This window comes from Gymnoscopelus microlampas, assembly GCF_963454915.1.
Source record: "Gymnoscopelus microlampas genome assembly, chromosome: 22".
NCBI lineage: Eukaryota > Metazoa > Chordata > Actinopteri > Myctophiformes > Myctophidae > Gymnoscopelus > Gymnoscopelus microlampas.
In genome coordinates, this window is record NC_139959.1 from 46,922,558 (window position 1) to 46,938,343 (window position 15,786).

Consider the following 15,786-nt stretch of genomic DNA (forward strand, 5'->3'; position numbering starts at 1 on the left):
AGGGTTTAGGTAAGGTAGTTTAGTAGACCTTGTATTGTGGGTTAGGGTTAGGGTTTAGGTAAGGTTAGGTTGGGTAGTTAAGTAGACCTTGTATTGTGGGTTAGGGTTTAGGTAAGGTAAGGTTAGGTAGTTTAGTAGACCTTGTATTGTGGGTTAGGGTTTAGGTAAGGTTAGGTTAGGTAGTTTAGTAGAGCTTGTATTGTGGGTTAGGGTTTAGGTAAGGTAAGGTTAGGTAGTTTAGTAGACCTTGTATTGTGGGTTAGGGTTTAGGTAAAGTAAGGTTAGGTAGTTTAGTAGAACTTGTATTGTGGGTTAGGGTTTAGGTAAGGTAAGGTTAGGTAGTTTAGTAGACCTTGTATTGTGGGTTAGGGTTTAGGTAAGGTAAGGTTAGGTAGTTTAGTAGACCTTGTATTGTGGGTTAGGGTTTAGGTAAGGTAAGGTTAGGTAGTTTAGTAGACCTTGTATTGTGGGTTAGGGTTTAGGTAAGGTAAGGTTAGGTAGTTTAGTAGACCTTGTATTGTGGGTTAGGGTTTAGGTAAGGTAAGGTTAGGTAGTTTAGTAGACCTTGTATTGTGGGTTAGGGTTTAGGTAAGGTAAGGTTAGGTAGTTTAGTAGACCTTGTATTGTGGGTTAGGGTTTAGGTAAGGTTAGGTTAGGTAGTTTAGTAGACCTTGTATTGTGGGTTAGGGTTTAGGTAAAGGTAAGGTTAGGTAGTTTAGTAGACCTTGTATTGTGGGTTAGCGTTTAGGTAAGGTTAGGTTAGGTAGTTTAGTAGACCTTGTATTGTGGGTTAGGGTTAGGGTTTAGGTAAGGTAAGGTTAGGTAGTTTAGTAGACCTTGTATTGTGGGTCAGGGTTAGGGTTTAGGTTAGGTTAGGTAGTTTAGTAGACCTTGTATTGTGGGTTAGGGTTAGGGTTTAGGTAAGGTTAGGTTAGGTAGTTTAGTAGACCTTGTATTGTGGGTTAGGGTTAGGGTTTAGGTTAGGTTAGGTAGTTTAGTAGACCTTGTATTGTGGGTTAGGGTTTAGGTAATGTTAGGTAGTTTAGTAGACCTTGTATTGTGGGTTAGGGTTAGGGTTTAGGTAAGGTTAGGTTAGGTAGTTTAGTAGACCTTGTATTGTGGGTTAGGGTTAGGGTTTAGGTAAGGTAAGGTTAGGTAGTTTAGTAGACCTTGTATTGTGGGTCAGGGTTAGGGTTTAGGTTAGGTTAGGTAGTTTAGTAGACCTTGTATTGTGGGTCAGGGTTAGGGTTTAGGTTAGGTTAGGTAGTTTAGTAGACCTTGTATTGTGGGTTAGGGTTAGGGTTTAGGTAAGGTTAGGTTAGGTAGTTTAGTAGACCTTGTATTGTGGGTTAGGGTTAGGGTTTAGGTTAGGTTAGGTAGTTTAGTAGACCTTGTATTGTGGGTTAGGGTTTAGGTAATGTTAGGTAGTTTAGTAGACCTTGTATTGTGGGTTAGGGTTAGGGTTTAGGTAAGGTTAGGTTAGGTAGTTTAGTAGACCTTGTATTGTGGGTTAGGGTTAGGGTTTAGGTAAGGTAAGGTTAGGTAGTTTAGTAGACCTTGTATTATGGGTTAGGGTTAGGGTTTAGGTAAGGTTAGGTTAGGTAGTTTAGTAGACCTTGTATTGTGGGTTAGGGTTTAGGTAAGGTTAGGTTAGGTAGTTTAGTAGACCTTGTATTGTGGGTTAGGGTTTAGGTAAGGTAAGGTTAGGTAGTTTAGTAGACCTTGTATTGTGGGTTAGGGTTTAGGTAAGGTTAGGTTAGGTGGTTTAGTAGACCTTGTATTGTGGGTTAGGGTTTAGGTAAGGTTAGGTTAGGTAGTTTAGTAGACCTTGTATTGTGGGTTAGGGTTTAGGTAAGGTAAGGTTAGGTAGTTTAGTAGACCTTGTATTGTGGGTTAGGGTTTAGGTAAGGTTAGGTTAGGTAGTTTAGTAGACCTTGTATTGTGGGTTAGGGTTTAGGTAAGGTTAGGTTAGGTAGTTTAGTAGACCTTGTATTGTGGGTTAGGGTTTAGGTAAGGTAAGGTTAGGTAGTTTAGTAGACCTTGTATTGTGGGTTAGGGTTTAGGTAAGGTAAGGTTAGGTAGTTTAGTAGACCTTGTATTGTGGGTTAGGGTTTAGGTAGGTTAGGTAGTTTAGTAGACCTTGTATTGTGGGTTAGGGTTTAGGTAAGGTTAGGTTAGGTAGTTTAGTAGACCTTGTATTGTGGGTTAGGGTTAGGGTTTAGGTTAGGTTAGGTAGTTTAGTAGACCTTGTATTGTGGGTTAGGGTTAGGGTTTAGGTAAGGTAGTTTAGTAGACCTTGTATTGTGGGTTAGGGTTAGGGTTTAGGTAAGGTTAGGTTGGGTAGTTAAGTAGACCTTGTATTGTGGGTTAGGGTTTAGGTAAGGTAAGGTTAGGTAGTTTAGTAGACCTTGTATTGTGGGTTAGGGTTTAGGTAAGGTTAGGTTAGGTAGTTTAGTAGAGCTTGTATTGTGGGTTAGGGTTTAGGTAAGGTAAGGTTAGGTAGTTTAGTAGACCTTGTATTGTGGGTTAGGGTTTAGGTAAGGTAAGGTTAGGTAGTTTAGTAGACCTTGTATTGTGGGTTAGGGTTTAGGTAAGGTAAGGTTAGGTAGTTTAGTAGACCTTGTATTGTGGGTTAGGGTTTAGGTAAGGTAAGGTTAGGTAGTTTAGTAGACCTTGTATTGTGGGTTAGGGTTTAGGTAAGGTAAGGTTAGGTAGTTTAGTAGACCTTGTATTGTGGGTTAGGGTTTAGGTAAGGTAAGGTTAGGTAGTTTAGTAGACCTTGTATTGTGGGTTAGGGTTTAGGTAAGGTTAGGTTAGGTAGTTTAGTAGACCTTGTATTGTGGGTTAGGGTTTAGGTAAAGGTAAGGTTAGGTAGTTTAGTAGACCTTGTATTGTGGGTTAGCGTTTAGGTAAGGTTAGGTTAGGTAGTTTAGTAGACCTTGTATTGTGGGTTAGGGTTAGGGTTTAGGTAAGGTAAGGTTAGGTAGTTTAGTAGACCTTGTATTGTGGGTCAGGGTTAGGGTTTAGGTTAGGTTAGGTAGTTTAGTAGACCTTGTATTGTGGGTTAGGGTTAGGGTTTAGGTAAGGTTAGGTTAGGTAGTTTAGTAGACCTTGTATTGTGGGTTAGGGTTAGGGTTTAGGTTAGGTTAGGTAGTTTAGTAGACCTTGTATTGTGGGTTAGGGTTTAGGTAATGTTAGGTAGTTTAGTAGACCTTGTATTGTGGGTTAGGGTTAGGGTTTAGGTAAGGTTAGGTTAGGTAGTTTAGTAGACCTTGTATTGTGGGTTAGGGTTAGGGTTTAGGTAAGGTAAGGTTAGGTAGTTTAGTAGACCTTGTATTGTGGGTCAGGGTTAGGGTTTAGGTTAGGTTAGGTAGTTTAGTAGACCTTGTATTGTGGGTCAGGGTTAGGGTTTAGGTTAGGTTAGGTAGTTTAGTAGACCTTGTATTGTGGGTTAGGGTTAGGGTTTAGGTAAGGTTAGGTTAGGTAGTTTAGTAGACCTTGTATTGTGGGTTAGGGTTAGGGTTTAGGTTAGGTTAGGTAGTTTAGTAGACCTTGTATTGTGGGTTAGGGTTTAGGTAATGTTAGGTAGTTTAGTAGACCTTGTATTGTGGGTTAGGGTTAGGGTTTAGGTAAGGTTAGGTTAGGTAGTTTAGTAGACCTTGTATTGTGGGTTAGGGTTAGGGTTTATCTCCAAGGGTTATACTTATAGCTACATTCAAATTATCTGAACATTAAACAAAATGTGGCAAATTTTAAGCTATGTGTAAAAGAAAGTGTGTGTGAGTACATTATATCATAATACACTGGTTCTCAACCTTTTCAGGCTGCGACCCCCCCAAAATAATCATATTTTTACTGGGGGGGCCGCCAAAATAATATTTGAACCGGGGGTCAAAAAGAACTGATCTATGCGAGCAAGTGACACATGATGGTAATACATGGTAGCATAAAATAAATACATTACCTTCTGATGCTTGGCCCCACGGATATGAGCGGCGTAAGCGTCGGCTCCGGTGCAGGAGACGTCACACAGCTCACAGCGGAGCTGGTTCTGGACGCCGCGGGCAGAGCTGCTGGTTCCTCCACTGCTGCTGCTGCTACTGCTGCTCTGAGACACCTTGAGAGCCACTTCCTTCTTCTTGTGCTTCTGGCCCTCCAGGTGCTCCTTGTATGTCTGGTTGGAGAGGAAGGGGGGTTACTATTCCTTCATTTGAGACACCATTTGCTTCAAATGTAGGACGTATAATGCAAGCCAAGCATGGCGTTTCAGCATAAAATCTAATCATGTATTAAGTCGGAAAAACCTGCAAAGTTTGTTAAACTAATTTGATCAGTGTAAATGTAGAATTGATATACAGCTTTTCAAGGTACTCAAACAAGCTTGTAGATCAGGTTTGTTTTTGGTCTATAACAACATGCCCAAAATAGGGAGGCGAGGTTCAAAGTGATCCCCACCAGTCTTTAGGCTTCAAAGACCAAGGACTACAGAGACAAGTGTGAGTGTGCTCACCTGCGGGCCTGCACAGCTGATCTTACACACGTCACAGTAGTGGATCTGAGGGGGTTTGGGCGGCTGCTTAGGCCTGAGCTGCTTTCTCTGGAAGGGCGGCTTCTTGGTGAAGGTGCTGCCCGTCCACGCTGCTGTAGCGGCTACCGCGGCCACCGCCTGCTTCTGTTGCTGCTGCTGTTGCTGCTGGTAATATGTGGAGGCAGCAGAGTACACGGCAGCCTCGTAGCCCGAGTAAGACGTACCTATGGAGCAGGAATAGGGGCAGTGATGAAGAAATGCATTTCAATAAAATATATTTTCTAAAGATACCAATAGGCTCTATTCACAGCAGCCATATTAGGAAGACATTCACAGGTGTTACCAATGATACTAAATAATGAAGGCTCTGTTCCATTCTGGTCAAACAGAGTCAGGGTGCTGATATTGTGCATGTTGGCTCACAAGAAACACTCTGTGGGTTTACAGTTGGGGTCCAGGGACCCTCGTGGGCTTCCAAATGGCCCCTTGCAGGTGTGTAACTCTGAGAGTGTACAAATGTATGTAAATGTGTACACTCTCAGAGTTATGGGGGTCGTGGGAAACCACTGTGCTACACTAAATGGAACAGAGCCTTCATTAGTATCATTGGTAACTAACACCTATGAAAGAAGTGATAATATGGCTGCTGTGCATAGAGCGTATTCTAAGTCTACAATCCACAGCATCTCAGAAAGAAATCAAATGCGTCAGTGTTTAACAATGGGAACTTTTGGCTTCCTCCTCCATTCTAAAATGTGCAGTCTTGCTAAACTGTGTTTTGAGTGACAAGATTCTGCATCTACGCCCGATGCGACACAACTCGCGTACGTTGAATAATTATGTTTCGACTGAAGTGAATTTTGCGCAAGCGAATACGAGCGACAGCCTATGTATGGGGAACGTTGCAAAGTAATGAACACGTTGCATCTATTCAAATGATTCAAAAATAGCAGATGTACAAGCTCGCAGCGCGGCACGAAGTGATGACTGTGAGATTGTACATCTGCTATTTTTGAACATTTATTGAGAGATCTTTTAAGTGTTCTTAAAACGTGTTTTGCTATACAGCTAAAATCTAAAATGACAGATGCTTTCCCGGTTTTAATGGGTTATTATAACGATGGCACCCAGATCAATTAAATGTTTTTCTGCAGCTCACATTCTACTATATTGCTCGACTACGTTTGGGTTTAGCGTGTGGGTAACTTGTATGTGTGGGTGACGGGCCGGGCATTTCCTTACCAGAATATGTGACAGCGTTGGTGCTGTAGGTCGGGCTCTGGGAGTACGACGGCACTACGGACGCTCCAGCAGAGGGTACGGGCTGCACGGTGGACGACACCGGGCAGATGGAGAAGGTGGAGGTGGCGTGGCTGGGCGTGGCCGGTTTGAAGGCAGTCACCTGGCGCGTCTGCTGGGTCTGGGTGTACGGCGTCATACATTGCGTGTACGCTGGTTTGGGGGCTATGTGGGGAAATAGAGAATAGTACAAAACGATGACTTTTTTTTTTAAAGGTTGCACAAAACACAAAACATATCCATTATCCAAAAACCATGTGGGATATAAACAACACATGTTTTTGTTGTTCTCTTGTCCTTAATAAACTGGTTTGGCATCAGCAGCCATGAGTGTGCCGTGACTCTTTGATGTTTTAAGAAATAAATGTTTGTTGTGGTCGGGTCATTGTGAAACATTTTCAAAAGTAGCCGAGTATACAAGCGTTGTGAGAACCACACTTATAGATTGACCTTTTTTTGTACAAATGGAAGCAAATGGACCCTAATGCAGTGGTGGGGTCCAGGGACCCTCAGGGTTCCTTGAGGTGGTTCCAAATGGACACGTACAGGTCTGGAACTTTTGAGAGTGTGCAAATGGAACCAAATGGACCCGTACGGGTCCATTTGGTTCCATTTGTACACTCTCAGAGTTATGAGGGGTCATTGAAATTCAAAAAAGTTTGAGCACCACTGGCCTAATGCACACCAAACTGGAGATGACAGCTCTAGGAGGACTTTTCTTCACCATGACCATTCACCATGGGTCACGCGAGTAAATATGTTTATTTTGTGTTTCCTAACTTCCTCATTTTTTTTATTATTTCAAAAGATTATCAAAACATTCCCAACAAAAAACTTGTTTTCGAAAGCATACAAATACATTTAAAAATCCATTCATTAGAGGGGGAAAAGTACTTTTAAGAATTTGTGAAAATAGCAGATCTACAAGCTCGCAACATGTCGCATCTTGTGAGCTTGTAGATCGGCTAGTTTCACTAGTTTGGGTCACGGGGAGACATAAGATTTATTTGGGGTCTCGAGCACGTGGTCTGCTCTAACGCATTGGTTCTCAAAGTGGGGTCCGGGGACCCCCAGGGGTCCTTGAGGGAGTTCCAGGGGGTCCCCAGCTAAATGATAGCTTAGGCACCAAATGGACCCTTATGGGTCTGTAACTCTGAGAGTGTACAAATGGAACCAAATGGACCCGTTAGGGTCCATTTGGTTCCATTTGTACACTCTCAGAGTTAAATTGACATAGATTTTACAATATAAATTGCGGTCCAAGTGATAGAAATGCCATTAAATGGGGGTCTGTAGCCTCTAATGCATGTCAATTTCCAATTTACAATACTTTTACTTCTACTCCACTACATCTCAGAGGCAAATATTGTACTTTTACTCCACTACAATTATTTGAAAACTTCAGTTAAAAGTTACTTTTAAGATATAAATGATTATTACATTATAAAACATACCTTAACCACTTTAGCCTTATTTTATACATAGTCTATTTGAAAATAGCCGATCTACAAGCTCACAGAGCGCGACGCCTTGTGAGCTTGTAGATCTGCTATTTTCAAATATTTAGTACTTTTACTTTTGATACTTTAAGTACATTCTGATGCCAATACTGTTGTACTTTTACTCAAGTCAATTTTGAATTCTGGACTTTTACTTGTAACAGAGTATTTTTATATTGCAGTATTGGTACTTTTTACTTAAGTAAATAATTTGATTACTTTTTCCACCACTGCTCGCACGCTCAATAACTTTGTTATTGTGCAACAGTGAAACGTGTCTGGGCGGAAACAATTGCTTGACAGTTTGGTTCCGCATCGACAGTTTCTCCACAATTTAGAGACAAATGTGGGCACATAATCATAAATATGATGATCCTAATATACAATTGAGAGTGGCGCGCATGCGCGACCGACACGGTACGACCGACCGTGTACCGTCTTCTACTCTCATTACGGTCCTTTTCAGCCCCAAAACAAGCCCCAAAAGAAGCGCGACCATCCGCTTACAATAAGCGGACATGGCAGTTGTTGCCAGGTTCAGAGAAACAAGCAACCAGGTTAATGAAAACAACCGCAAAGCCACGTCGTTCTCTAACATTAGTCAACCCAGTACAATGCTCGGTGCAGATAAACACTTGTTGAACCAAACAGTGCGTCAAATGAATGTCTATTTACTGCTAGTAAAACAGTCACATTACAACAGCATCTCCTTCTAGAGTTAAACTCATGTTACTCTATACCAGTGGTTCTCAAACTTTTTCATGTCAAGGACCCCCAAATAGACGCTTATTACCCCACGGACCCCCATTTGAAAAGATAAGCCAGGGACCCCAATAAGAGAAGGTTTTTGCGGCTCTCTAGCAGTGATTCTCAACCATTTTAACTTCAAAGGAACCCCAGTTTGACATCCATTAGGCTATTGACCCCCATTTAATGGCATTTATATCTCTGGGACCCCAATTTATATTGTAAAATCAATGTTAATTTAACTCTGAGAGTGTCCAAATGGAACCAAATGGACCCGTTAGGGTCCATTTGGACACTCTCAGAGTTACAGACCCATAAGGGTCCATTTGGTTCTTATCCATCATTTAGCTGGGGACCCCCTGGAACCCCCTCAAGTACCCCTGGGGGTCCCCGGACCCCACTTTGAGAACCAATGAGTTATATCACCACTTTTAACAGCCTGCTCAGGGACTACAGATGAAAGCTAGCTTCTGGCTAACTCTGGTTCATTACACGGATGTGAAAACCAACATATTGATTAATGTGCACTGTGTCCCTGGTAAATACATAAACATGATAGCAATACTGTTGATAATGTAATCATTTAAAACGTCACTGCCATGCGGTTGTAGGCATACGTTTATAGCCGTTAGCACTGGTTAGCCTAGGTTGTTTTTAACCCAGTTTTCAGAGGCTGTTTATGAAAACAAACCAACAGAGTCCTGGGGCCTGAAACAAACGTAGCCTGGCGTTTGCTCTTAATTCATTTAAGGCCCGTACATGTACATAAACGTTCACATTTCAAATATAAAGTTCTCACCTCACGGCCACGGATGTGACAATTCTGTTCGAGCCCTCAGAAGTAACTGTATCTTCAGTATTGTTCAATAAAAAGCATTTTAATCCGATCGGTGGCCATTTTCTCAGCATGTCCGCCATGCTTTCAACTGCATTACCCATCGGTTGGTAGGTGTACTGCACTCTGATAGAGTGTGCCAGCTATGAGCAAATGGCCACCGATCGGATTAAGATGCGTTTTTATTGAACAATACGGAATATACGGCTACTTCTGAGGGCCCGTACATAATTATAACATCCGTGGCCATGGGGTAAAAACTTTATATTTGAAATTTGATGTATGTAGTCCAAAAAAGGCGGGAGAAAATAAAAATAAAGTGATAAAGGCGGGAAAAAAAGTATATATCAAGTAATATTACTCACCTCAGACAAAAGAAGACGAAATGAAAGTAGATCAGTGATATATGAACCGAAATCAAGTAGAAGAGTTTCCAATAGTAATCTATCATCGACCGGAGATACCTAGTATCGAGCGACCTAGCATCCGCTGTAAACCTTGAGAAATGAGCCGAGCTCTGCGGTAACGGTGGATTTAAGGAGAGGGACAAAACAACAAGGGCTGTGATTGGTCTGACAAGCAGACATGCGTACATGCAAGAGGGCATCCCCGGGAATGCCCTCTCGCGTGTACGCAAGCACAGACCCCCCCCCCCCCCCCGCCCCCGCCCACACACACACACACACACGCTGTTACACGCACGCACATGCGCACGCACCCAAACAACTCTATGACGTGCACACACAAACACGACACGAACACGACACAAGCCCCGCCCCCCTTCCCCACACACACACACACACACACACACACACACACACACACACACACACACACACACACACACACACACACACACACACACACACACACACACACACACACACACACACACACACACTATTACAAGCACGCACATGCGCACGAACCAAAAATAGATACATTTGTTTTCAATGCAAACGTCATTTCACTAATTTAAAAGTTAAAGAGAAGTTAGCGAAATATATAACAATAACAATAATAATAATAATAATAATAATAATAATAATAATAATAGACATACATTGTAATATTCATTTAACAATGAATATCAATGAATCAATTATATCAATACTGCAATTGTAGAAACGTAAAGTATCGGCATCAAAATATACTTAAAGTACCAGAAGTAAAAGTAGTAATTAGGCAGAATGTCACATTTTAAGTTTTCAAATGCGTAAAATGTATACAATTCATGTCATGGCATCAGGCCAGGGTTCATTAGTGAGGAAAATAGAATAAAAAAAATAATAAATATTTTATTACTAAAGGAAAATTTGTAATAGAATTTGTATTATCAAATAAATTTATTAAACACTTTAATCAACCCTATTTTATATTTGTACAAAGTTGTTGTGCAAAATAACAACATGTCCCAAAAATATAAAGTTACTCCTAAGGCTATCATATAATGATTTACTTACTGTATCGATAGCTGTTGCACTCATGATACAATGTCTCTTTTTTATAATATTTTAATATAAAAGTTTATAATATTTAGAGAAATTCTAAGTTTCAAACGCAAAAGTAGTGGCAACTGGATATTTATTATAGTTAGACTGCATGTTACCTTTAAAGTTTAATGCACGTCTCCCATAGAGTTAAAAGGGGACGTCTCCCCACCCCCGCCTCCGCCCCCCGCTACTGAGACCAGTCGCGGCCCAGGGAGGCAAATGTCAGTCGCATCTTTAGTTGTCACGGCAACGTTGTCATCTGTCATCAAGGTAACGTGGGACGTCACAAAGGGCTGTTCCATTGCTTTTGTACCCTTTTGGAGCCCTTAAACCCTCCCACACTCAGACACTTTCCAGCTGACTTACCTTAAGCTAATGATGGTGCAGGGCTTGAGGGCTTAGGGCAGAGTTTGGAATTGGGCCAATATTACGCTGGAAGGTGAGCTAAAACACTACCGCGCGTTCACCGCTCACGGCCGCCATTATAGTAGTTTCTTTCAGTCAAATGAACTACACATTGTAAAAGTGGATTGTGCCCACAGGCAATGTAGGTAAGCAAATAATATACATGCTGTTGGGTACAAAAATAACCAAAAATAACCCAATACCATATAAATAACCCAAAATGGGTATAACTAAGAAACAAATCATTAGGAGTCATGGTTAACATCCGTTATTATCATTGTGCATAGCAATGCACCTCAAGTAGTGACTGTGTCTGTTTTTTTAAATTACATTATTGTTTCATAGACACTATATCAATCAATCTGTCAATATGATTACCATTGTATTGACATATTAGTTTGTGCAATGATAGATCTTACAAAACTGTTGCATGACCAGCACAAGACATAATCAAAATGAATATTCATTGTCATAGTGGGATATGGTATGATACACTCCCTGGCCTTAATACGGTGCTCATCTCAAAATAACTGACTTCACTAAAGGGAAAAGGCAACTGCACCCATGTGAACTTGAGACAACGAGGGGACTGAGCAACAGTTGGGATCCATGTAGAACGGGTCATTGGTCTTGTGAGGAACAACTACACCAAATTACAAAGCACATTACCCATCTCTATCTCTACCAGACTGCAACTCCAGGAGAGCGAGAGCCTACATCTCTTGACAAGATGGTCAGAGTTTGCTGTGCTCTGTGCAACATTTATCCATCTGTTGTCCCTTCAGAATAGCATGGGTTTCAGTAACATTGTGTAGCACAGCAATGTACATCACACATTTGAATGATGTCGTTTTGTATCATTGGCTGCCGTTCATTTGTTTCATTGTGCAACTAATAAAACAAAAAAACAGGTGGCAGTGAAATATATGGCTTTTCTTTGATTTTTAATAATTTAATCTGGTAATAATTTATGAGTCATGACAGTCCAATAACAATCTCATATACACAGATGGTTAATATTCTGTAGATATACTTTTTTCAGTTTTTCTGTTACGTTATCAGGTCATCGTCTTGCACGCTGGTAACATAGGTGTCAAGATCAGACATATTCTTTGATTATTGATTGTGTTTGGCCATGTTTACTATTAGAAACGTTACTGCAATACTACTTGTTTTCTGCACTCCACACATTTCCATGTCTTGGGTACCCAGGTCAACCTGAGTCCCGGCAGAGTACTTCCGGAGAAGCGGACTGAGTGGCCCTGTCTTTCCCTATAGGACTGACCGTGGGTGCTACTGGGACGTAAGTCGGGGCTTGATCAACCCTGGCTGGGTCACCTGGGTGAGGGTGTACATTGTTGCGAGACCCGAAACACACGATGACCCCAGGCTACAACACTGATGATACGTCCCAGTTGTATCCATGTGATGTTTTTCTTTATTATAATCCGTGTGTGTGTGTGTGTGTGTGTGTGTGTGTGTGTGTGTGTGTGTGTGTGTGTGTGTGTGTGTGTGTGTGTGTGTGTGTGTGTGTGTGTGTGTGTGTGTGTGTGTGTGTGTGTGTTGTTTATGTGTGTGTAGGTGTAACAGTAGAGTAGGTTGTGTTGTCATCCATGGTGTGTGGATTGAGAGTCTGGTAGGTGGAGTCTGGAGGATAGTTCTCATAGGCTACCTGAGAACAACATTAATCTCATTAATATAAAGTATAATGTATATATTATGTATAATATATCATATTATAAAACATGCTTATGTTCATAGTGTTAATATCATGTGTATAAGTGTTAATAACACATTAATAAGATGTGTTTGTACTAACGTCAGTGGGGGAGGGGAGAGAGAGAGAGAGAGAGAGAGAGAGAGAGACACTCTTTTTTAATAAAACGGTCATTTAAACAAGACCTGAGTTTCACACACTATACAATATGGTTATAATATTCTCACATAAAGTAATAATAATAATGGATTTTATTTATAACGCACTTTACATTTACAAGAAATCTCAAAGTGCTTACAGAGGGCAATTGCATAAAAACAGAAACATCACACCAATAAAAGAAAACAGCAACTAAGAAACTGAAACAAAACAATTAAAACATGGGGGCATAAAGCCTAGAGGTAAAGCCAGCTAAAAATGTGGTGGTCAAGCTCAGTCCCCATGGCCACGCACAAGAGCCGACGGCCCTGCTAGAGGCTCTGATAGACTGCAGCGTCTAGCTCTGGTCTAGAGCCTGGATAGTGCACTGGTTTTCAACCAGTGGTCCACACACACACAGAGAGAGAGATAGAGATAGAGAGAGAGAGAGAGAGAGAGAGAGAGAGAGAGAGAGAGAGAGAGAGAGAGAGAGAGAGAGAGAGAGAGAGAGAGAGAGAGAGAGAGAGAGAGAGAGAGAGACCCCCCTACTTGACACATACTGTAAGATATAAATGAACAGTAGTCTATACTTAGTTTTCTCAGATGAAGATGGACCTCTGGTCTGGACATGTGTGCAGCCGGGTTTGTCTTGTCTTGATATGCTTCGTTGCGCGTTGTGAGCTTGTAGATCTGCCATTTCCGGTGCGTGACACCACACACAACTAAGTATCAAGCCTTTACTAGAGATGCAGCGTACGGCATGGATTAACCCATTAAAACCAGGAACCTATCTGTGTAAACACTTTAACCATTATTTTATACTTTGGCTATTCAAAAATAGCAGATCTACAAGCTCATGGCGCGGCACCGAGTGCCACGCTATGAGCTTGTAGATCTGCTATTTTTGAAAAATCGTGAAAATGTGTGCAAATCTCTGAATATGTATATTTTCTTAACATTTTTAACTCAAATCTGTGCTTCTGGGGGTCCCTGGAACAACATATTTTGAGATGGGGGGTCCCTGGAACAATATATTTTGAGTTGGGGGTCCCTGGAACAACACATTTTGAGATGGGGGGTCCCTGGAACAACATATTTTGAGTTGGGGGTCCCTGGAACAACATATTTTGAGATGGGGGTCCCTGGAACAACATATTTTGAGTTGGGGGTCCCTGGAACAACATATTTTGAGATGGGGGTCCGTGGCCAAATACATATCATTTTGTAGAAAATGTTTGTACATTTGTAAAATCCTCAGAGGCAAAGATTTGAGTTACAAATGTTTGCTTTAAAAAATATGTATTCAAAGATTTGCACAAATCCTCATGATTTTTCCAAAAATTACTTGAGCTTGTAGATCTGCTATTTTTTAATAGCCAAAGTATAAGATAATGGTTATTGTGGTTAAAATCTAAAATACTTTCTCGGTCTTAATGATTAAGAGGACAATTGTTTCAACCTAAAACGCTGTATTCAAGTTCAGGAGAGTTCAGTAAAGACAATGATCTTCAGGTAGGACATGGAAAGGACACATGGTTCAGCACACCAGGGGAAAAATACATGTGGTGAATGTGGAGGTTGGCTTCTCTTGTATTTTCTCTTAACAGACAGTTAAGAGAAAATACTGTATGAGGGAAATGTAAGAAAACATGAGGCCCAATTATGCTTCTCATTCCTTTATTGATATTGTGACATTCCATTCAAACCAAGCAAATTAAAGCCAAAATCTAACATCTGAACTTCAAACCATTCATGATCAGGGGCTCAGATCCCAGGGGGGAAGGAGGGGACGAGTCTGACATGTTCCTCCAATAAAGTAAATGATATCATTTAAAATCTATATTTAATTATTAGTTTGTTTCAAATCCTAGCATTAATCTATGTTGGTGATATTATGAGAAGATTCCTTGTTTGTGGTTCCCTCCTAAATTGTAATGAGATATGCTCCCCTGCTCATGATTACATATAAAGTATTACATATAAATCATTACTTAAAGTAATACAAGGTAACTTTTTCAACAAAACTAAAGTTAAATTGTATATCTTTTGTGAGTGGCAAATGTTTCACAACACCCACTCCATGAATTTCACCCCCGAAAGCATTTGATAAACTATTTTATATTGAAACGGTGGCTAGGGTAGTCATTCCCACGAAAATGACATCATCCGGCCGGAAAACGTAATTGCATCAGTTTCCTGTTTGGCCAGGAACTACCGCGCTAATAACAAAAAGGAATCTCATGCTGTTTTTAAGAGATTTTAGGATTTGAAGATCGAAAAACAACAGCAAAAGAAAACACAGCTCACGGTAACTAAAGCTCCACTGGCTAAGAGAAACGATCCACAGATAGTATAAAACAATTAAAAGAACGCTTTTTGAAACGCTTCCGTCGTCCGGTGAAAACAAATGGAATTCTGGGTAATGCAGGAATAAACAAACGGCCTGCAGTGACGGTAATGACCAGCAGAGGCTGCTAAAAATTGTTATTTGTGGACCTGCATTGTATTACTTTAATATAAATGATTGTATGTCATCAGTGTTTCCCATTAATGTCCTATAGACTGTGGGAGCCCACCATTGTCTAATTTACCTTGGTACATAACCATGGACCAACCTAGAGACTCTCAGGTCCACCCATCACCTCAGACCACCCTAGAGGGACCAGGTCCACCCATCACCTCAGACCACCCTAGATGGACCAGGTCCACCCATCACCTCAGACCACCCTAGAGGGACCAGGTCCACCCATCACCTCAGACCACCCTAGAGGGAGCAGGTCCGACCATCACCTCAGACCACCCTAGAGGGTCCAGGTCCACCCATCACAGGGAAACAGTGACGTCATAATGATCGTAACACATTAATTATCACACATTACAAATGATTACATAATAAATGACTTATGGTCAATTATAAAATAATAAAACCTTTTTCACAAACATGTCTGACTGACTTCCATTCAGATGGATATCCTCCTATAATTTGACAAACCTCTGAGAGCAAAAATTTGCGCCCGGTTCTTCTCAGTGGCTGGAGAAATTGATCTGAATTTGCACAGAGCCATTGACCATTACCATCTGAACTCAACTGCGAAGCCCTTTTTTCAATGTCATCAAATCTCAGC

The 15,786-nt window shown here is 41.1% G+C and overlaps 1 pseudogene across 1 annotated transcript in view; it reads right to left on the reverse strand.

Moving 5' to 3' along the window:
• The window catches only part of LOC311038689 (zinc finger RNA-binding protein-like), a 39,641-nt pseudogene extending 25,178 nt beyond the window's left edge, over positions 1-14,463 (reverse strand). Inside the window, exons 1-3 of the transcript in view lie at positions 14,394-14,463; positions 5,771-5,992; positions 4,511-4,752 (exon numbers count right to left, since the gene is read on the reverse strand). The product of the transcript in view is annotated as a zinc finger RNA-binding protein-like (transcript). The remainder of the gene's footprint in view (positions 1-4,510; positions 4,753-5,770; positions 5,993-14,393) is intronic.
• Between the last annotated feature and the right edge of the window lie 1,323 nt (positions 14,464-15,786).